The sequence below is a fragment of the Culicoides brevitarsis genome, chromosome 3, assembly GCF_036172545.1.
Source record: "Culicoides brevitarsis isolate CSIRO-B50_1 chromosome 3, AGI_CSIRO_Cbre_v1, whole genome shotgun sequence".
Classification (NCBI taxonomy): Eukaryota; Metazoa; Arthropoda; class Insecta; order Diptera; family Ceratopogonidae; genus Culicoides; species Culicoides brevitarsis.
The window spans coordinates 9,514,789-9,533,089 of record NC_087087.1 but is presented as its reverse complement, the minus strand read 5'-3'; the positions used below and the strand labels follow the sequence as shown (position 1 = coordinate 9,533,089).

The 18,301-nt window shown below is 24.7% G+C and overlaps 1 protein-coding gene and 1 non-coding gene across 2 annotated transcripts in view; both read left to right on the top strand.

Annotated features, from left to right (window-relative positions):
• LOC134835133 (myc protein) overlaps positions 1–18,301 on the top strand; it is a 107,258-nt gene that overhangs the window by 51,888 nt on the left and 37,069 nt on the right. The gene's annotated exons all lie outside the window — the stretch shown is intronic.
• Trnaq-uug (transfer RNA glutamine (anticodon UUG)) lies at positions 11,795–11,866 on the top strand. The gene has a single exon. It is a non-coding gene; the product is annotated as a tRNA-Gln (tRNA).

Here is an 18,301-nt window from a genome sequence, read left to right as displayed (position 1 = left end):
TGCAGAGGTTCAAAGTATTTATCTACATGTCTTATCTACGAATTAGACGACACAACTTCTCAAAAAACTAGAAAACGAAAAAAAATGTAAAGTAAAGTTTGTTGTCTGTTTGTTTATCTTGCGTCGACATATATAGTTCATCTGTCACGATGGCACGACGAACGAAGACATAAATGGAGAAAAAATTCATTTCTATCTAATTAAAATATTTTTCTTCAAAAATTATGATGTTTGAGTTGATATATTGTGACGTGACAAAAAATTCTAAAAAAAAAATTTTTTTTTTAATCTCAACTTGTGCGATTTTTCATCAATTTCTAATTTTTTGAGCACAATGAAGCTTAACTACCTGCAAAAAAATTTAAAAAAAATAAAATAATGAAAAAATGCAAATAATCGCATGTTTATTTGGCTTATCTCATTGTTTTTTCAAACAATATGAATAATGAATAACCTAAACATGAGAAAAAATAAAAAAAATACCTACCTGACTCTATCTACTCGAAAAAATTGTATTTATGGAGAGTTAAGTCCTGTTTTGATCCTTCGTTCAAATTAATTTTCTTCGCTTCTTATTTCTTTTTCGTATTTTTTTATTTTTTGCATTCATTCAACGAAAGTCCAACAAACAAATTCTTCTAATTTTTCTTCGTTCGTCTTCTTTTTAAATGATGATGCATTCATCCATGTTGTGATCTATGATTGTTTGAATAAATTGCAAAACATTCTTAAAATAATTTCTTTTCGCACAACAGCAACACAAAAAAATGTAAATAAAGAGAAATGAGTTTTAGGATTTAAAGTTTTCTTATCTATTTGTAGAAAATCCTTTTTTTGTTGATTTTTTTTTCTTTGCAAATTTCTTTCTTTCTATTCATTTATTTTTTGTTTGTTAAGAAATGCCGCAAGTTATGCCAATTTTTTTTCATCTGAGTGTCTGGTTGGTCTCTGTTGCAGCATTGCAATAATGAACGCCAATCAATCAATTTCAGAATTTCACAAAAAAAAAATAAATAAAACTTTTAGAGGATAATAACTCATTTGGTGGTCGAGAGTCGAGAGGGTCCTGTTGCGTTTCATTGACACTCGTGGTAATTTGTACTTGTCTAGTTATGAATTTTAAAAAAAAATATTTTTTTTATATTTTATGGAAATTTATTTATTTGTGAAATGATGCGTGAAAATGAGGTCCTTGAAATTTTTGGTAATTTTTGTCAATAACTTGTTTTTTGTTGCCTCAAGAGTTTTGGATATAATTTGTGACAATTTACCTAAAAAATATAATGATGAGAAAAGTATTAGGAAGTCCTAATTAAATATAATTTGCGAATTATTTTTTGACAATTTTTTTTATTTGTAGATTTTTCGGTAGATTTTTGGTTAGAATTTCTCATGGAGATTAAATTTGTTAAATTTTTTTCTCAAGATTTTTTTTTGCATTTTTTTTTTTATTTATTCGTTGTTGAAAGTTTTTAAACTTCATTTTTTACTTTTTGATTGATTTGTTTATATTTAATTTTTTTTAGTCATTTTTTAAGAGGAAAAAAATTTATTTAAATTTAAAAATTTTAATTTAATTTAAAAAAAAATTTTTAAAATTTATTAATTATTTAAAATAATTTTTTTTTAATAATTAATATAAAATAATTTTATTTTTAATAATAATAATTTTTTTTAGAATTAATTTTGTCAAAAATTAAAATTAAATTTTAAATTAAAATATTAAAAAATTATATAAAATTTTTAAATAATTAATAAAATAATTTTAATTATAAATTTTAATTTTTGTTTTTATATATTATAAAAAAAATAATTTTTTATTTAATTAAAATAATTTAAAATTATAATTTTAAAATTTAAATTATTTTTAATTAAAAATATTTTTTTTAATTAAAATTTAATTTTTAATTTAATTATTTTTTTTTTTATTTATTTTTAAATATTATTTAAATTTAAATTTATTAAAAAATTTTAATAATTTTTAATTTAATTTTTTTTATTTAATTTTTTTTGATTAAAAATTATTTAACTTTCTCCTCATGAAAAATTTGCCCAAAAATAGAAAAAATTTGTGAATTTGTTTTAAAATTTCTATTAAAAACATATTTAAAATTTTATTTTTTTGAAAGAAATTTTTTTATTGGATCTATAAAATAGTAAAAATGTTGATCCTTTAATCAATTAATTGTGACCAAAACGCATAAAAATTCCATAAAATCCCCTCTTAAAGCCATAAACGAACGCAAAACTTTTTAAAATAACACAAAAAATTGTTTCTAATAAAATTTACTGCATTAATTTAACCCTCATTTGCAGAAACAACGGGCAAACCGAGACACACCGAGCAAAAAAGGAGGCAAATTGAGACATTCATTAATTATTCAGAGTACACTTTCAATGTCATTTAACTCTTTTGCACCATCACTTATTTAAAATAACGTTAAACTCCTGCCTTTGTGTCGCTTTCGTTGTGCAATAAAACGTCATGGAAAATAATTTGTCTACAACTCGAACCAATTATGGGTGTGTTGCGACGAGAGAAGTTCCTGCACCGAGCAAATATTTTTCCTCCTCGTCGTCGTCGTCGAATGAATGAAAATTGAGTGTCATCGTCACTCGGCTTGTCGTAAAAATTTACAATCCTTTGATGACATTTCCTCGCACTGGCTGACGGAGGAAGGAAAGAAGTTCTTTTCAACGATAAACAATTAGAACGGCAGAAGAGGTGCTTGAACAGAAAATGGGCTTTTAATTGTCGGAACAAGAAGTAAGTGCGGAAAATTGAGTGTTTGTTCAAAAGGTGATGCAAAATTATTTTTTTTTTTATTTTCTGTCAACGTGTGGAGACACTTTTCTAATGACATGAAAAATGGAAGTAATTAGGGAAACAGTGTCAAGATATTTTTTAAATTTTTTTTTTCGGTTCGTTTCGGAAATTCGTTCAAATCCATAACGAGATGGAAGAGATAGAGAGAAAATAAGTTGGGTCTATAAATAGAAAATTTAAATGGAAAATAATGATCTTTCGGTCTTTTTGTCGTTCTGCTTGATGATTTGTAATGAAGTACAAGACAAGAAAAGCAGGAGGTGCGCTTTGTTATTTCAATTGTAGATCCAATAAATCTAATCTCGAGCTGCTGTTGCATTTCTTTCAAAATTGTTTTTCCATGTGATTTGTGGGAGTTTTATGTTTTTAGTCAGGCAAAAATTTTAAAACAAATTATTTACAAATTTTCTATTTTTTTAGCAAATTTTTCAAGAGAGAAAGTTAAATAATTTTTAATTAAATAAAATTAAATAAAAAAATATTTTAAATATTTAAATCTCAAAATTAATATTTTTTATAATTTTTTAATAGTTATTTTAATTTTTGGCAAACTAATAATTTCTATTAAAAATTTTTTAATAAATAAAAAAAAAAATAATTTTATAAATAAAAATATTTTTACGAAAAAAAATATTCTTTAATAAAAATAATCGTAAAAATATTTTTTGTTTTTAATTATAAAATTTAAAGTAAAAAAATTGAAATTTTCTAAAATTATTTCTTTCCATTTACATAAAATATTTTTTATATAATTAAGTAGTTTGCCAAAAATTAAAATTTAAAAAATGATTAAAAAAAATAAAAATTATTTCGGAATAATATAATTAAAATTTTAGATTTATAAATTTTAATTAAATTTATTAAATTATTTATTAAATTTATTTAAACTTTAAAAATATTTTTAAAATTTTTCATAATTTTATTTTAATTAAATAAAATTTTTAATTATTTTTATAAAAATTCATCATTTATTTTAAAAATTTTTAATTTGTTATTTGAAAAAAAAAAATTATAATTTTATTAAAATTTTATTTATTTAAAATTTATATATATTTTTTTTTCATTAAATTTCATCGTACCAGATATTTTTTTTTTATTTCAATTTTTAATTAATTTTTTTTTATTAATTAATTTTAATTAATTAACTTTAATTGTATTCAATTAATTTTTTATTTTTACTTTATATTTATTTATTTATTTATTTTTTTTTCCAAAAAATAAACACAAAACTCTTAAACCATAAAACCTCCCCGTCACGCCATAAAGGGTGAGAAATGTGTCATTTTCCTCGACTGACCAGCAATGACCCCTGCCTTTAAAAACATATCATTTCCCCCTTTTTTCACATCACACAACGACACAGCACTTTTTTTATTTGTTTCTAATCCTGCTTGGGACCTGTTATTAGCAATACATTATCAGTTGTCTACAGCAAAATAAATAAAGAGCATTCCTCTGGGAACGTACGTTACTTTTTGAGGACATTTCACTTTTATCGGACAGAAACGGACAAATATTAATTATATATGAAAATCCTACGCAACAAAGTTTCTTTTTTTTTGTGATTCTCAAGAAAAAGAGACAAAAAATTGATTTATCTTTTTTATCCTTTTTTTTTGAGACATCAAAAAAAATTTATCTATCTCTCTTAGTCTCGGTTGTCGCCCTTTCATTCATAAAAAAAGAAAAAAAAATAATCAAAGTCGACACGGATTTTTTTTTCGGGCATTTTTATCACTGGTCATGAAACGTGCGGTAATCCACTTGAGAGAAAGTGTCAGAAAAATGGCAAATCCGATCATCGTCATGCATCGCAGTTCATCCATCAATGTCAGGCGTCATCAAATCGTGATGCAACAAACAATCAACTTTTTTCTATTTTTTTGGAAAAGACGTCTGGCATCACTTAACGGAACTTTTGGTGTGACATTATTGTTGCATTTCCAACAGATTTCATTAACGATGTTCATTCACCTTTTTTGTCTCTATTTCTTCGTAGAAATTTACTTTCATGTTTATTTTTTTCTTTTTTTCGGGAAAATGTCGGACGTCTCTCTTAAATTAATGCATATCTGGTCCCTTTTTTTTCTTTCATCTCAGAAACGCACCAAATTTAAACGAGAGAATTTGATTTATAGATGTCAGCTTGTTGACATAAGCGAACGAAAGACGGGGAACAACAGGTGCCCATCACGAAAAATTGATTTTTTTTCGTCGTCAACCTCCGCACAAAATAACTTCTTAACATTGTTTTGAAAAATATAAAGTTTTATGGAAATGGAAACATTTTAGATTAAAAAAATCTCTTTAAAAACAACATTTCGTTAAATATTTTTGGTCGTGTGCTCAAAAAATAAAAATTGATTTAAAAAATTTGTTTGTTTTTTCTTCTGACGCAACTTTAATTGTGATGGATTAAAGTTGATGCGTCGAGCCATTTAACATTTTGATGGAAAAAAAGAAAGAAATTTATGTTCAAAAAAAAAAAAAATTTTTTTAGGAAGGAAACAATTGATGAAAGTTCATCGAATCTCTTAATTTATTTATTTTTTTCTATTTTTGGGTTGTCAGCTGTTTCATGCCTCCGTGCTCGAAAGAAACTTGAGTTCATATAAATAAATATATTAATTTAGTTCTCGATTTGTTTATGAATATGAAGATGAAAACAAAAAAAAAAGTAACAAACGATTATTACCTTTCACACTTGAGATGGAAGAAAAAAAATAGAAACAAACAAAAAAAAATGGAAAAAGTTGACATTATAAACATTTTGAAGACAGCTCTGTCACATTTCAATTTATTATTCGATGATTTTGTGAGAAAAGGAACCAATTTAAAAAAATAATTTTAAAAAATTCTTTTTTAATATCAATAATTTTGGATTTTTATTTTATTTTTTAAAAAAAAAAATTTAAAAATATTTTTAAATTTTTTTCAAATTTTTTTAAATAATTTTTAATTAAAAAAAATTAAATTTTTAAATATTTTTTTTTTTTAAAAAATTTTTAAAAAAAAATTTTCAATTTTTTTAAATGAAAATTCCTTATTTTTTAAATTAAATTTAATAAAAAAATTCTTAATATTTTTTAAAAATTTAAAACTCCAAAATTTTCAAATACAAATCATTTTTAGAAAAATATTTCGTAAAGTTTCATACCTAAAAATTTTTTTTAATTTTTGAAATAAATCTAAGTTAAAAAGTAAAATTAAAATATTAATTTTTACACGTTTATTTTATTTTTTTAATCAAAAAATTGTTGAAAATTATTAAAATTTATTTTTTTAATTAATTAATGAAAAAAATCTTAACTTAATTTAAAATTTTTTTTTTATAAAAATTCTTAAATTTAAAAATTTAAAAAAAATTTTTCTTAAAAAATCAAAAATTTTCAAAAAAATTTTAACTTAAACTAATTTTTAAAAATATTTAAAAAAATAATTTATTTAAAATAAAAAAAAATTTAAAAAATTTTTTTTAATTTTTTAAAAATTTTTTTAAAATAAAATAAAATAAATAAAAATATAAATTAAAATTAATTTTCTCAAAATTCGTTATTAAAAAAGTTTAAAAAAATATTTTAAACATTCAAAAATAAAAAAGCATAATTTTTTTAAAAAAATTAAAAACATTTTAAAAAAATTAAAACATTTTGAAAAATATTCAAAAAAAAATTCTCGATTTATTTTTTATTTATTTTTTTTTTCTTAAAAATCGAAATTATTTAATAATTGTTTAAAAAAAACTTTACAGGTCTGAAATATAAAAAATTATTTAAATAATATTCAATTTATTTTAAAAAAAAATCATCTACTGAAGTTCTTATTGAATAAAAATTCTTTTGAAATGGACTCTAAAAATTCAAATTCTTCACAAAAATTCAAAAAATAAATTTTTAACATAAAAAAATATTCTTAAAAATTTTTTTTCTGAAGTAAAATATTAAAAAAAAATTAAAAATATCAATTTCACTCAAAATATTTAAACTTTCAACAAAAAAAATCGTCTCACTTTCTCACAAAACAACCCATAAACTCCTTGTCTATTCATCCACTCTTCAAATCAATTTAAATATGTTTTGATATTTAATACGTATAACTAACACTTGACACGACCGTCAATTTATCACTCTTTAATTTTTCAATATGTTTCGACTTCCTCCGTGTTCATCTTCTCACTTTTCACCCAAGAAGAAGAAGACGAAAGACGACGACGAAAGATGAAGAAAAAAGGGAAAATTTACGAGAAATGGATACGTGATCCGTTCTCGCCTTATCGAAAGTCATAAATTTCCTCTCTTTTGTTGTTGAACAAATATCTTTTTGTCATCAGATTTTGTGGGTTTTCCTCTCGCCAGTGGACTGCAATTACATGTTGTTAGGCAAATAAGCCGCGATTCTTATCAGACGTGTGGGTCGTAATTTATTGTCGTGAAATTTTCATTTTTGGGGATAAATTACCGCACAAACACGACGTGCTGATGCAAAATTTTCGTTCATTTGACGTGTTTTTGTTTTTTCGTTCAAGGACGAGCCACGCGCCGCTGCCATTAATTTTTCCGATGAACTATTGCGTGAGTTTTTATTTATTTGTCTGGGCTCGAAAGAGGTATTTGTCATATTTTTAGAGTTTCGTTAAAAAAATAAAAGTTTATTGACCCCGATGAAAAAAAAATGCAGTTTCTCGCAAAATGTTGTCCATGTAGGTCCAAATGAAAAAAGGGGTTCCTGACAAGCAAAAATTTGCATCTCCTTTGTTTTCTCTCTCCGTCGCACAAAACAAAAGTGCACAGAGACAAAAAGTCTCTCCTCCTTAATATTCATTTCCTGTCATATTTTTGTCGTTTTTTCGTGTCACACAGTCGAAAAATAATAATAATACTACAACGAACGGATTAAAAAGTTTGTCTCATTCATCCAGCATTGCAGTATTTTCTTCCCTTTTTTTGTTCCTCTGTTTTTTTTTGCCTCTTTTGTGAGTTGTTTAACGAGTTGTATGTCCAAAACGCGAATTTTATTCCTTTTTTGTGTCCCTATCCTTAATATGCCTCAATATTCTTTGTTAATTTAAGTCTCTTTTTTTTCTTGTTCCTCCTCGTCGAAAGAAAAAATTAAATTTGAAATACAATATTTTCTAGACAGATGTTCCGTGAACTTTTTTTCGTTGTTCTTGCTGCAAAAAACAGACAAAACAAGAAATTTTTGCAAAAAAAAAGTTAAAAACTTGTCGAAAGTAGGAAGAAAAATATTTTTAAAAGACAAAAAAAATGATGAGATAATGAAAATAATCGAATTAATAACCGAAAACTTGATTAGTTTGATGCAAACCAGCAAAACTTTTAAATTTATGCAAATTTCTGAGGGTGAAAAAATAAACAATTTCGCGTCCTTTTAAGACAGAAATTTGTTCGGAGAAACCATCAAGGAGAGAACAAGAAAAAAAGGGAAAGTATAACAATTTATTTAAGTTTATTTAGTCTGGGATTTTCTCAAGTTACGACAAGAGACCGAAGAAAAGTGCTTGATTCCATATTTTATCGTTTTAGTGGCATATCACAGACGCAAACACGAATAACCTTTCAAATGCGGTTTTCTTGTCGTCTACCTCAATAAAATAATGAAGAAGAGAAGGGAACAAGAGTTGTTTTGGTTTTTAGGATGTTTTCTCGGAAAATGTTTCAATTTCGGTTTTTTTGAGTCGAAGTTTTTAAGATAGTTTTATCAAAATTTATTTTAAAAAATGTTCTATTGAGAAAGAAAAAATTTTTAAAGAAAGGAATCTTTGATTTTTTAATGATTTAAAAAAAAATATAGAAAAACATTCAAAATAATAAAATTTTGAAAAATTTCAATTCTAATGTTTATTTTGAATACTTACAATAAAAAAATATTTTGAAATTATTTTAAATTTCATAAAAAAACGAACCTGAACTGCAGCTTCAAAATTTTCAAGAATTAAAAAAAATTAAAGTTTCTCAAAGAAATTCAATATTTTTATTTTATTATTTGTTTTTGTTAAAAAAATAAGAAGTATTTTGCTATTTATTAAAAATTTTAGTAAAACTTAACATTTATAATTTTTTTAAAAAATTAATATTTTCATGAAATTTGAGATAAAAGTTATTTAAAATATTTTTTTATAAATTTTATGAAAATATTTGAAAAATTAATAAAAAATCAGTCAAATTCTCAGATTTATTACACAAAAAATTATTTATATAATTTATTTTTTTTTAAATGGTTCGAATTAATAATGATAAAAAATAATAATAAATTTTAAATAAATTAATCTGAGAATATGACTGATCATTAAGTGAATTTTTTAAATAATTCTGTAAAACTTTTGAAAAACAATTTTTTTTTTCTCAAAATTAAAAAAATATATATTTTTTTAAATTAATTATCAAATGTATAAAATAATAATATAAAAAAATAAATAATTAAAAAAAAATTATAAAAATAATTATTTAAATTTTTTTTAAACAATACATGGTATAAATAAATAGTATTGAACAATATTTATGTTTTATTTTATTGCTTTAATTTGCTATCATAAATTCTTCAATATTCTTGAAATTCAATTAATTTAATTTAATTTATTTTTTTTATTTAATTAATTTAATTAATTTTAGATTTGTATTATTTAAGTATTTATTCAAAAAATAATTTTTTTTAAGAAAATATTCATAAAAATATTGAATTTTCTCAAATTCAAATATTTCAAATTGAAAATTCAATATTTTTATATATTTTCAGAGGCGTAACAACGGTGCAAAAATAGAAAAGACGCAATTTCGGAGAAAAAAAGGAAAAAACAAAAAATAATGAGAAAAAATATTTTTTTTGGAGAATTTTTATTAATTTTGAACGTTAAAGTTTTTAACGAGCTGTAATACGATGAATTTTGTAGGAAAAAAACAATCTGATTGTAATAGAAAATATTTATTTATACTGGAAATGTTTTTAAAAGGGCATACTTTTTTTTAATGTTTTCTTTATTTAATTGTTTATTTTGATTTTTCATTATTAATGATCTTGTGTCGTCTATCTAGGTTCTAAGTGCCTTGTTACAATCTTTTCAATTGCCTTTAAGGTATTACAGTTTCCAAATTGTTTTACATTTCCTGTTTCCTAATGATTTTACAAATACCCAAGGGAGATATCGATTAAAGAGTGTCTAATTTTAATTCATTTTTAATAAAAAAAATAATTTTGAATAATTTTAAAAAAATATAAAAATTTCTGTAAGAATCAGTTTTATAATATTAATTTACAATTTTAAAAAAATCAAAAATATGACGAAAACTGCCCAACATATGAAAGTAACATAAAACGCAATTTTTCAAAAACTCACAACGTAATTAAAATTACCAAAATTACCTCTTTTAATATTTTATCACGTAGTTTTCCGCAAACAAACTACTTAAAAGGACACATTTTGCTCATTTGCTCATTATTTCCATCCATCTCACATTTACCCTCTATACTTGTCAAGTCCAATTAAAAACAAATTTTAAATTCATCATCAAATGATTTTTTTTTCTCTTCTGCTCTCCCATTCATCTCATGCGACACCATAAATTCAACAAGTTTCGAAACATGTCAATTAAAATAAAATAATAATAAGAATTTTTGAGTAGTTTTTGATTAGACAACTCAGGCTTCTTCCCGTTCTTCACGCATATGTGATCTCTGTCGCTCTCGGGAAGGGGATTGTTTTTACGTGAAAAAGGAAGTCAAACGAAGAGGATTGGGACAATATGAGTTTTAATAACATTTTTTTGTTGTTCTCCGAATGACGTCGTCGTCTTTCTCGTTTGTCTCCGTCTCTCTCGTTGGCAAAAGGGGACTCACAAAGAAACAAGTTACCTTTTTTTCATATAATTCTCTACGTTGACATGGTTCTGGATGGTAGCGAGAACGAATTACGACCTTTTTTTCATCGTGAACCTCAGTCGAGTTCACTGTTCCTGCCTAAGAATGTCATTTACATATTCAAAAATTAATTTTAATTGTTTGTTGTGTCTTGCCGATATTTTTCGAATAGACGAGAATCTTTCTTTGTCCTCCTCACATGTATGCGATGATGCATGTTTATTCGTGTTTAACTAACCCCTTTAATGTTCCAAAAAGTATAACAAGAGATACATTTTTTTTTCGTCAAACACAATAAAATTATTATAATCCGAGTTCCTCCTTGAATTAAAGAAGTACAAAAAAAAAGAAGATCATCAAAATGCAAAAAAAACCCTGAAAGGCATAATTAAAACACGTTTTTCACCAAACCAAACAATTACCAGGATAGCGTCGTCGTCGTCGTCGACGGCGTCTTTAGCAAATCAGTAAGGTACTTGAACGAATACTCGGAGGGAGAAACCCGAACTTCGAAAAAAAAAGGCATCGAGGAGTGATTTCAAGGACAAATTTTTACAGACAGAGGCGGAGAAGAAAAAAAACAGGAAATTTCAAAGGAGGATTTTCGTGTCAAAATATTAGCTTCACATCACTCGATTTCATTATTTCATCGAAAAAAAATATGTCATGAGATTTTTTTGATAGTTTCGTCTTAGTTAGGCTTAAAGTAATTGAGAAAACCTAAATTCAAAATTCTAAAATGAGCTTTTGAGATTTAACAAATTTTTCAGTGGCTTTGGGGTTTCTAAAGTACCTCTGAGGTATACCCAAGCATACTAAAAGTGCCTACAAAAATTGAAGCTCATTCAAGAATTTTGAATTTAGGTTTTTTCAATTACTTTAGGCTTAACTAACACGAAACTATCTCATGTCATATTTTTTTCGATGAAAATCGAGTGATGTAGCTGTCGATCAGTGATCGCTTTAATGAAGAGAGATTTTTCGACTTAACTCTTGTATTTCTCTCTCTTCGCCTTTCTCTTTTTATTTTAATATTTTGAAACGAAGGTGATACATACGAAAAGAGGTAAAAATTTACACGTCTTTCTCTCAACTGGTTCTATAGTATAATGGTCAGTACATTGGACTTTGAATCCAAAAATCCCAGTTCGATCCTGGGTAGAACCTACCAAAATTTTTTTATCATCTAATTTTTTTTCTCACCCACGATTTTTTTTATTATTATTAAAGAAGAGCGTGACTCTGTGAAGAAAAAAAAAACGAAACATATCGAAAAATATCTCTGAAAACGGATTAAAAGTTACTTTGCATATATTTTTTTTGTTCTTTGTTGTTGCGTCGCTCGTTATGTGTTATCACAATTCCCATTCATTCATCCTGCTCAATTTATTTTTAATAATGTCTATCTGGAGAATTTTTAAACAAACACGGTTGTTATGAAATTCATTCAAACAGAGAAAAAGGAAACAAAAGGAAGAAGAAGAAGAAATAGCAAATGTTATTTTAATGCATGTAGCGCGGGAGAGTTATTGGTGAATGAATGGCAAAAGAAGCAAGAATGAGGCGTTAAAATTATGTAAATTCAATCACCGCATTTATTTATGCAAATCCCACAAAAATTGCTGGAGAACTAAAGAACGAAGAAAAGGCAAATGTCGTCTTCATCGATGAACATCGAGAACACATGCGGAGCGGGTGTCATGTGTGTGGATTGAAGTAAATGTTACCTATCTGAGTATGGGGAAAATATGTGAAAGAAGCTCGTTAAATGTTTCTCAGGGAGTTTCTTAAAGTGAGGAGTTTCTGTTTGGTTTTGGTGAATTTAAATTTTTTTAAGGTAGTCGAGTGTTTCTTAAGGAGTTTTTTCGAGTACTGAGTGACAGATTTGAGCTTTAAGGTTTCAAATTACCATCAATTTTTAACTTATAGCCCCCAGCTTTTAATTTTGGGCTATAACCTTCAGATTTCAATTCTTAGCTCTCATTATCAAGTCTCAGTTTTCAACTTTTAGTCTTTGGAAATCAAATTTGAGCTCTCAGGTTTCAACTTTAAACTTTTAGCCCTCAGGTTTTAATTTTTTGATCTCAGCTTTCAAATTTCAGCTCTTAGATTTCAGCTTTTAATGTTTAGTTTCTGACTTTCAGATTTTGCATTTTAACTTTTTTTCAGCTCTTAGTCTTCAGATTTCAAATTTTTGCTCTTAGTTTTTAACTTTAGCTCTCAATTTTCAAATTGAAGCCATTACATATCAACTCTAAGTTTTCAGCTCTCATTATTCAATTCTAAACTCACAAATCTAAGCCAATAAAAATTAGTTTGAGCTCTTAGATTTCAAATTTTAGTTTTCAGTTGTCAGTTTTTAACTTTAGATTTCAGTTCTAAATTCTTAGCTCTCAGTTTTTTATGTTAGTTTTTAATTTTATGTTCTGAGGTTTCAAATCTTAGTTTTTAACTTTCATCTTTAATCTTTTTGGCCTCAGTTTTCAGCTTCCAACTAAACACTTTGAAATTTCTGACATAAACAAGAAACTTGTAGTGTTTTAAAAGTTTCGCCTCTTTTAAACTTACAACCAAACTCATGAATAATTTTAGTTAAAAACAAATGTATAAATTAAACATTACTTTTGACATCGATAAACCGATACACTCCCTCTAAAAATTCCTCATAAATAACCCTTTTTCAGTCCTTAACAAACAATCTACAATAATTGCATATTAATAACATAATATTTTGTTAATTTAATAATTATAATTTCTTGCGTGCGCTTCTTTCCTGCCTTCCTCATTGTAGGCAGCCGTCCTTCAACCTCCTGCATTTAACAAAAACAACACACTAAATAAATAAAATTTGTTAAAAGGAACACTTTTTAGACCAAAAACATGCAGTTGGATGCACATTAAATAACTTTTTTTTTTCATTTTTGTGACATGACATGCAAGCTTAAATTTTACATCATAAGGCACACACATACACAAAATAACATTAATTTTAAACACATTTGTATCCATTAATTTAATTTGTTGCTTTTTCTCGTCTCGTCTCTCTTTTCGTGTTGCGTTATGCGCCATCACCATCGGTCTATTTGCTTAAATTATAATCGTGGTCAAAAAATTTTACCCTTTTTTAGTTTTTTTTTCTCTCTGTCTCTTTGTTTTGTGTGTTACAACGGCATTATTCTGCTAAATAAATATTTTTGTAACATTCGGAAATTATAATTAAAGTGGACAAAAACTATAATTTTCAAGTGTCCTTAATACTCTGTTTTTATTGTAATTTTGTGTTTACGTCACTTTTACTTCTTTTTTTTTCATCTGGCCCGCTGCTTCTTCCCCTTTTTCCGAATAGAAAATTTCCTTCCTGTTTGTTAGTTTATTTTTTAATAATAATCAGTTATTGTTATTATATTATTAAAGATTGTAAAGGAAAAAATAGAATTATAATAACTTAATAAGTTTGACGAGTAATTATGGTTTAGGACGATGCAATTAGAAAAAGTGTTTAAACTTTCATTTTAACTTTCTTTAAAAATTTGTGATTTTAAGTTTAATAAATAACATTTTCTTAAAAAAAAATAATAAAAATTCCTAAAAATTAAAATTCAATATTTTACGTCTCAAAAAAAAATTATTTATATTTTATTTTTAATAAATTTAAATTTATTTTTCATTAAATCTATATTAATTATTTATTAAATTTAATTTTATTTATTTAATTAATAATTTTTATTTTAAATATTAATTTTTCATTTATTTAACATTATTCCATTAAGAAAAAATCAACAATCTACAAAACATTTAGGTATGGAGCTGGAACTTGAATATATGGAATTAAGCTCATCTTTAACAGCCGCATCCGTAAAATCAAAAGTCATTAAAATGGATCGACCTGGAGCTGAACAAAATTACCATAATGAACATAGACTGAAGACTGACTACAAAGACGCAAAAAAGACATTCGGTCACTTCATCCCAAAATCTTTTTATAACTATCATAAAATACTTCAAGACGGAATAAGAACCAATAGCTTTTTAATGGAGAGCAAAATGAAAACTTATAAACCTCAGGAGGATGATGTTGGATTCCATTGTTTAATATTTCAGGAGCTCACTGCTTCACTATAATTTGTTCAGAAAACTAATAATTAATTAAGTCCATTAATTACGATAAAAAAAATCAAGAAAGTAAATTATCAAACAGTTCAAACTTGACTTATACTTTTTTAAGTAGACCAAAGGAAGAGCTACTCAATTTAATTAAAATATTTAAAATCGATTATATCGTTAGAGCTGAGAGTTCAATTTTTTTTTTTAGTAAAGAACTTCAATAGTTTAGAAATTCGTATGCTATTTAACTCATTTTAAGCAATATTTTTTTGTATTATAAAAAATTAAAAAATATCTAGATTATTTTTTAAATTAATTTTTGTGACATGAAACAATTCTCTTCATTGTCTCAGCCTTAAATTTATGAAAAATTAGAACTACATCTAAACAACATTGTAAAACGACTATCTAATTGCACGCACAATAACAATAATAGTAATAATCTTTATCTGTAATTATTGTGATTTTGAAGCGAGACAAAAACTAAACTCTTCATTGTTTAGTCAGAATTCCTGTTTAGTCTTAGAGTCATTTGCATATCATTTCATCACAAAGAAAATAGGTTAAGTTTAAGAAGAAGGTTAAACACTTATAAAAAAAATCCCTTAGATTGAAATTATTTAAAAAGTAGGGAAGAAATTATGACAAAGGGTTCATTTCTTTTTTTCTTGCTCTTCAATACATGAAAACTACTGCAGCGGAGAAAGTGTTCTAAAAGACAGTTGTCATAAATCGAAAGTAATTATGAAAGGATTTGAATGCGATAGAGTTTCCTTTGTACTGCTGCATATACGCATTATAGTATAATAATGATATGTTTATTTATTGTTGTTTAATCGTCTGCCCATTCAAGTTGTCGCAGCATGTCGTATGTCTTGTCAAAAGCAATTGGATTAAACACTTTCTCCTCGCCGCATTCAATTTTTTTGTTTAATTCAATTTCAATTCAAAGACCTTTGGCAATGTAAATACGGGTGTCTTTCGTTTTTTGGTTACCGAAAAAAAAATTTAACCACAATCTATGTCACTCGTGATTTTTTAAAAGGGTTCATTATTTTTACAATTTTTTTCGAGATTTAAAGAAGAACCGTTCCCTGAGGCACTGTCTGAAGAGATTTTTAGTCAAAACAGCCGCTCCTTGTTCTTCTCGTTCGTACGTTGTCACAAAACGTAATTTGTCATCCAATAATCCAAAATCACCAGACGATCAAAAAATGCGCTTAGATAATGATAATAAAAGAGACAAATGAATCATATTTTCGGCTTGTGTGTCATATATTCATCATATCCAAAATACAAAAAAAGAGATATAATATCATAATATAATAATGATGATGTTGGAGTAGTCGTCATTTTATGAACCCGTGTCGCTCACGAAGAACAGAACACAGACGACGATGCACGAGATAACGAACAAATTTTTCTCCATTATTTTATCAAAAACACACGGAATATTATATATATAAAAAAAATAAAAGAGAAACGCTTTATTACATGGCTCACCATAATCAAATGACAAATAACTGTCTACATTTTTGGAATATAATCTCGGAATAGTGACGTGATTGTTGAAAGAGGCATGAGAAGTGTCAGTGATGGCGCGTTTTTTGACCACAAAAGTACATTGAGAACGAAAGGTTCAATTTTTGATAAACTTTAAGGGTTAATTTTTTTTATATTTAAAAAAAATAATAAAAGGACAAAATTTGATTAAAATACTTAAAATTTTAAAGTTATGATTTTCTTAAATTTTTAAATTGAAAATTTAATAAATTTCAATTTTATTTGTAAAAAAAATTTAATTTTTAATTTATTTTAAATATTTTCTGAAGAAATTATTTAATGAGAAATTTTTCATCTTATTGATTTTTTTATTCAATTAAGAATTTTCTAAAAATTTAATATAAAAATTAATTAATTTGAAAAAATTTGAAGAAAAAAAAAATAATTTATAATTTGACCGAAAATATCTTAGAATTCAAAAATTAATTTAACTAAAAATTTATGAAGTAAATTTAACATCAAATTTTTAAGTTTCTGATAAATAAAGATTTGAAGATACAAAATAGAAAAAAAAATTAATAAATTTCAATAGTGAAAAATTCCAAAATTTTAAAAATATTCTAAATATTTGTTGAAAAAAATCATTTGATGAGTAATTTTTCATTTTTTAATTTTTAATCCTTGAATTTTTTATTAGAATATTAACAAAAAAATTAATTTGAAATTTTAAATGAAAAATATTTAAAAAAAATAATTAACATTAATTTATTAAAAAAGCTTGTAAAATCAATTAATAATTATAAAAAAAATAAATTACTAAACTTTTTTAACAATAATTTTAAAAATTCAAGGAAGTTTAAAATTAATTAATAGAATTTTTTAAATAATAAATTTTCGAAAAAATAAAATTCAAAATAAATAAATAAAGCTTTGAATTAAATTTTTATAATTTTAACTTTTCTTTTTTTAATATTTTATTTTTTTGAATTAAGAAATTTTCAAAATTAATTAATCATTAAATTATATATTTTTTAACACAAAAATGTTTGATTTTTTAAATATTAATTAATTTTAATTTAATATTTTTTTAAATTTTTTATTAATTTAATTAATTAATTATTTTTTAAAATTATTTTATTAAATTAAATATAAACTGAAGTGTAATTAATTTATTTGAATTAAAATTAAATTATATTCAAGGATTTTTTTGTGAAAAATTAAACAAATTTACCGTCACTGCATCGATAGGTAAAACAAGCTACCAAAACAAAAAGGTTCAAAGACCTGCTTTATCTCTTATTTTTTTCGGTACATATAATGTTTATTTGGTGTCAAACACAATGTTTGTGTTGTTTGTTGGCTTGCGTCTGTTGGTTTGAGTCTCATCCAAAGGCATTCGTCAGACCTATATCTGGCAATAAAAATAAATAAAAAAAGGTGGCTTTAATTCTCCGTTCAACCATTATAATAAATATTATTGTCTTTATTGTCGCATCTCGAACCTCGTTTTACTGTTTCGCATTTATTATTATTATTTTTATTTCATTATTATCATTGCGAGCATTGCAATGACAAAAGATTTTTTTTTCTGTCTCTGTCTATTAATAAACATAACATTAAACAACCCTGAACTTGAAGAATCTCGTGTGTGTTGTGCGTCGCGGTGTGCAGAAAGAAAAAAATCACACATGTAACGAAATAACACGTGCAGACGATATAATATTTACTTTTATATAACTCGAAGTAACAGAAGATATTTTATATAGGTCTAATAACGATAAAGACGCAATTTTATAGAGGAGAAAATTAAATGAGAAAGGAAAAATGGCATGATGTGCATGAAATGTATGCAAAAAAAAATAGATACACAAAAGATTTGCAAGAAGAACGGCAACAATAGACAAAATCAGTCTCTTCTTCGAGTCGTTCTGTGAAAATTACGACATTGTCCTTGAACTTGGCGTTTGAACTCGAATTTTTTTCGTTTTTTTTTTC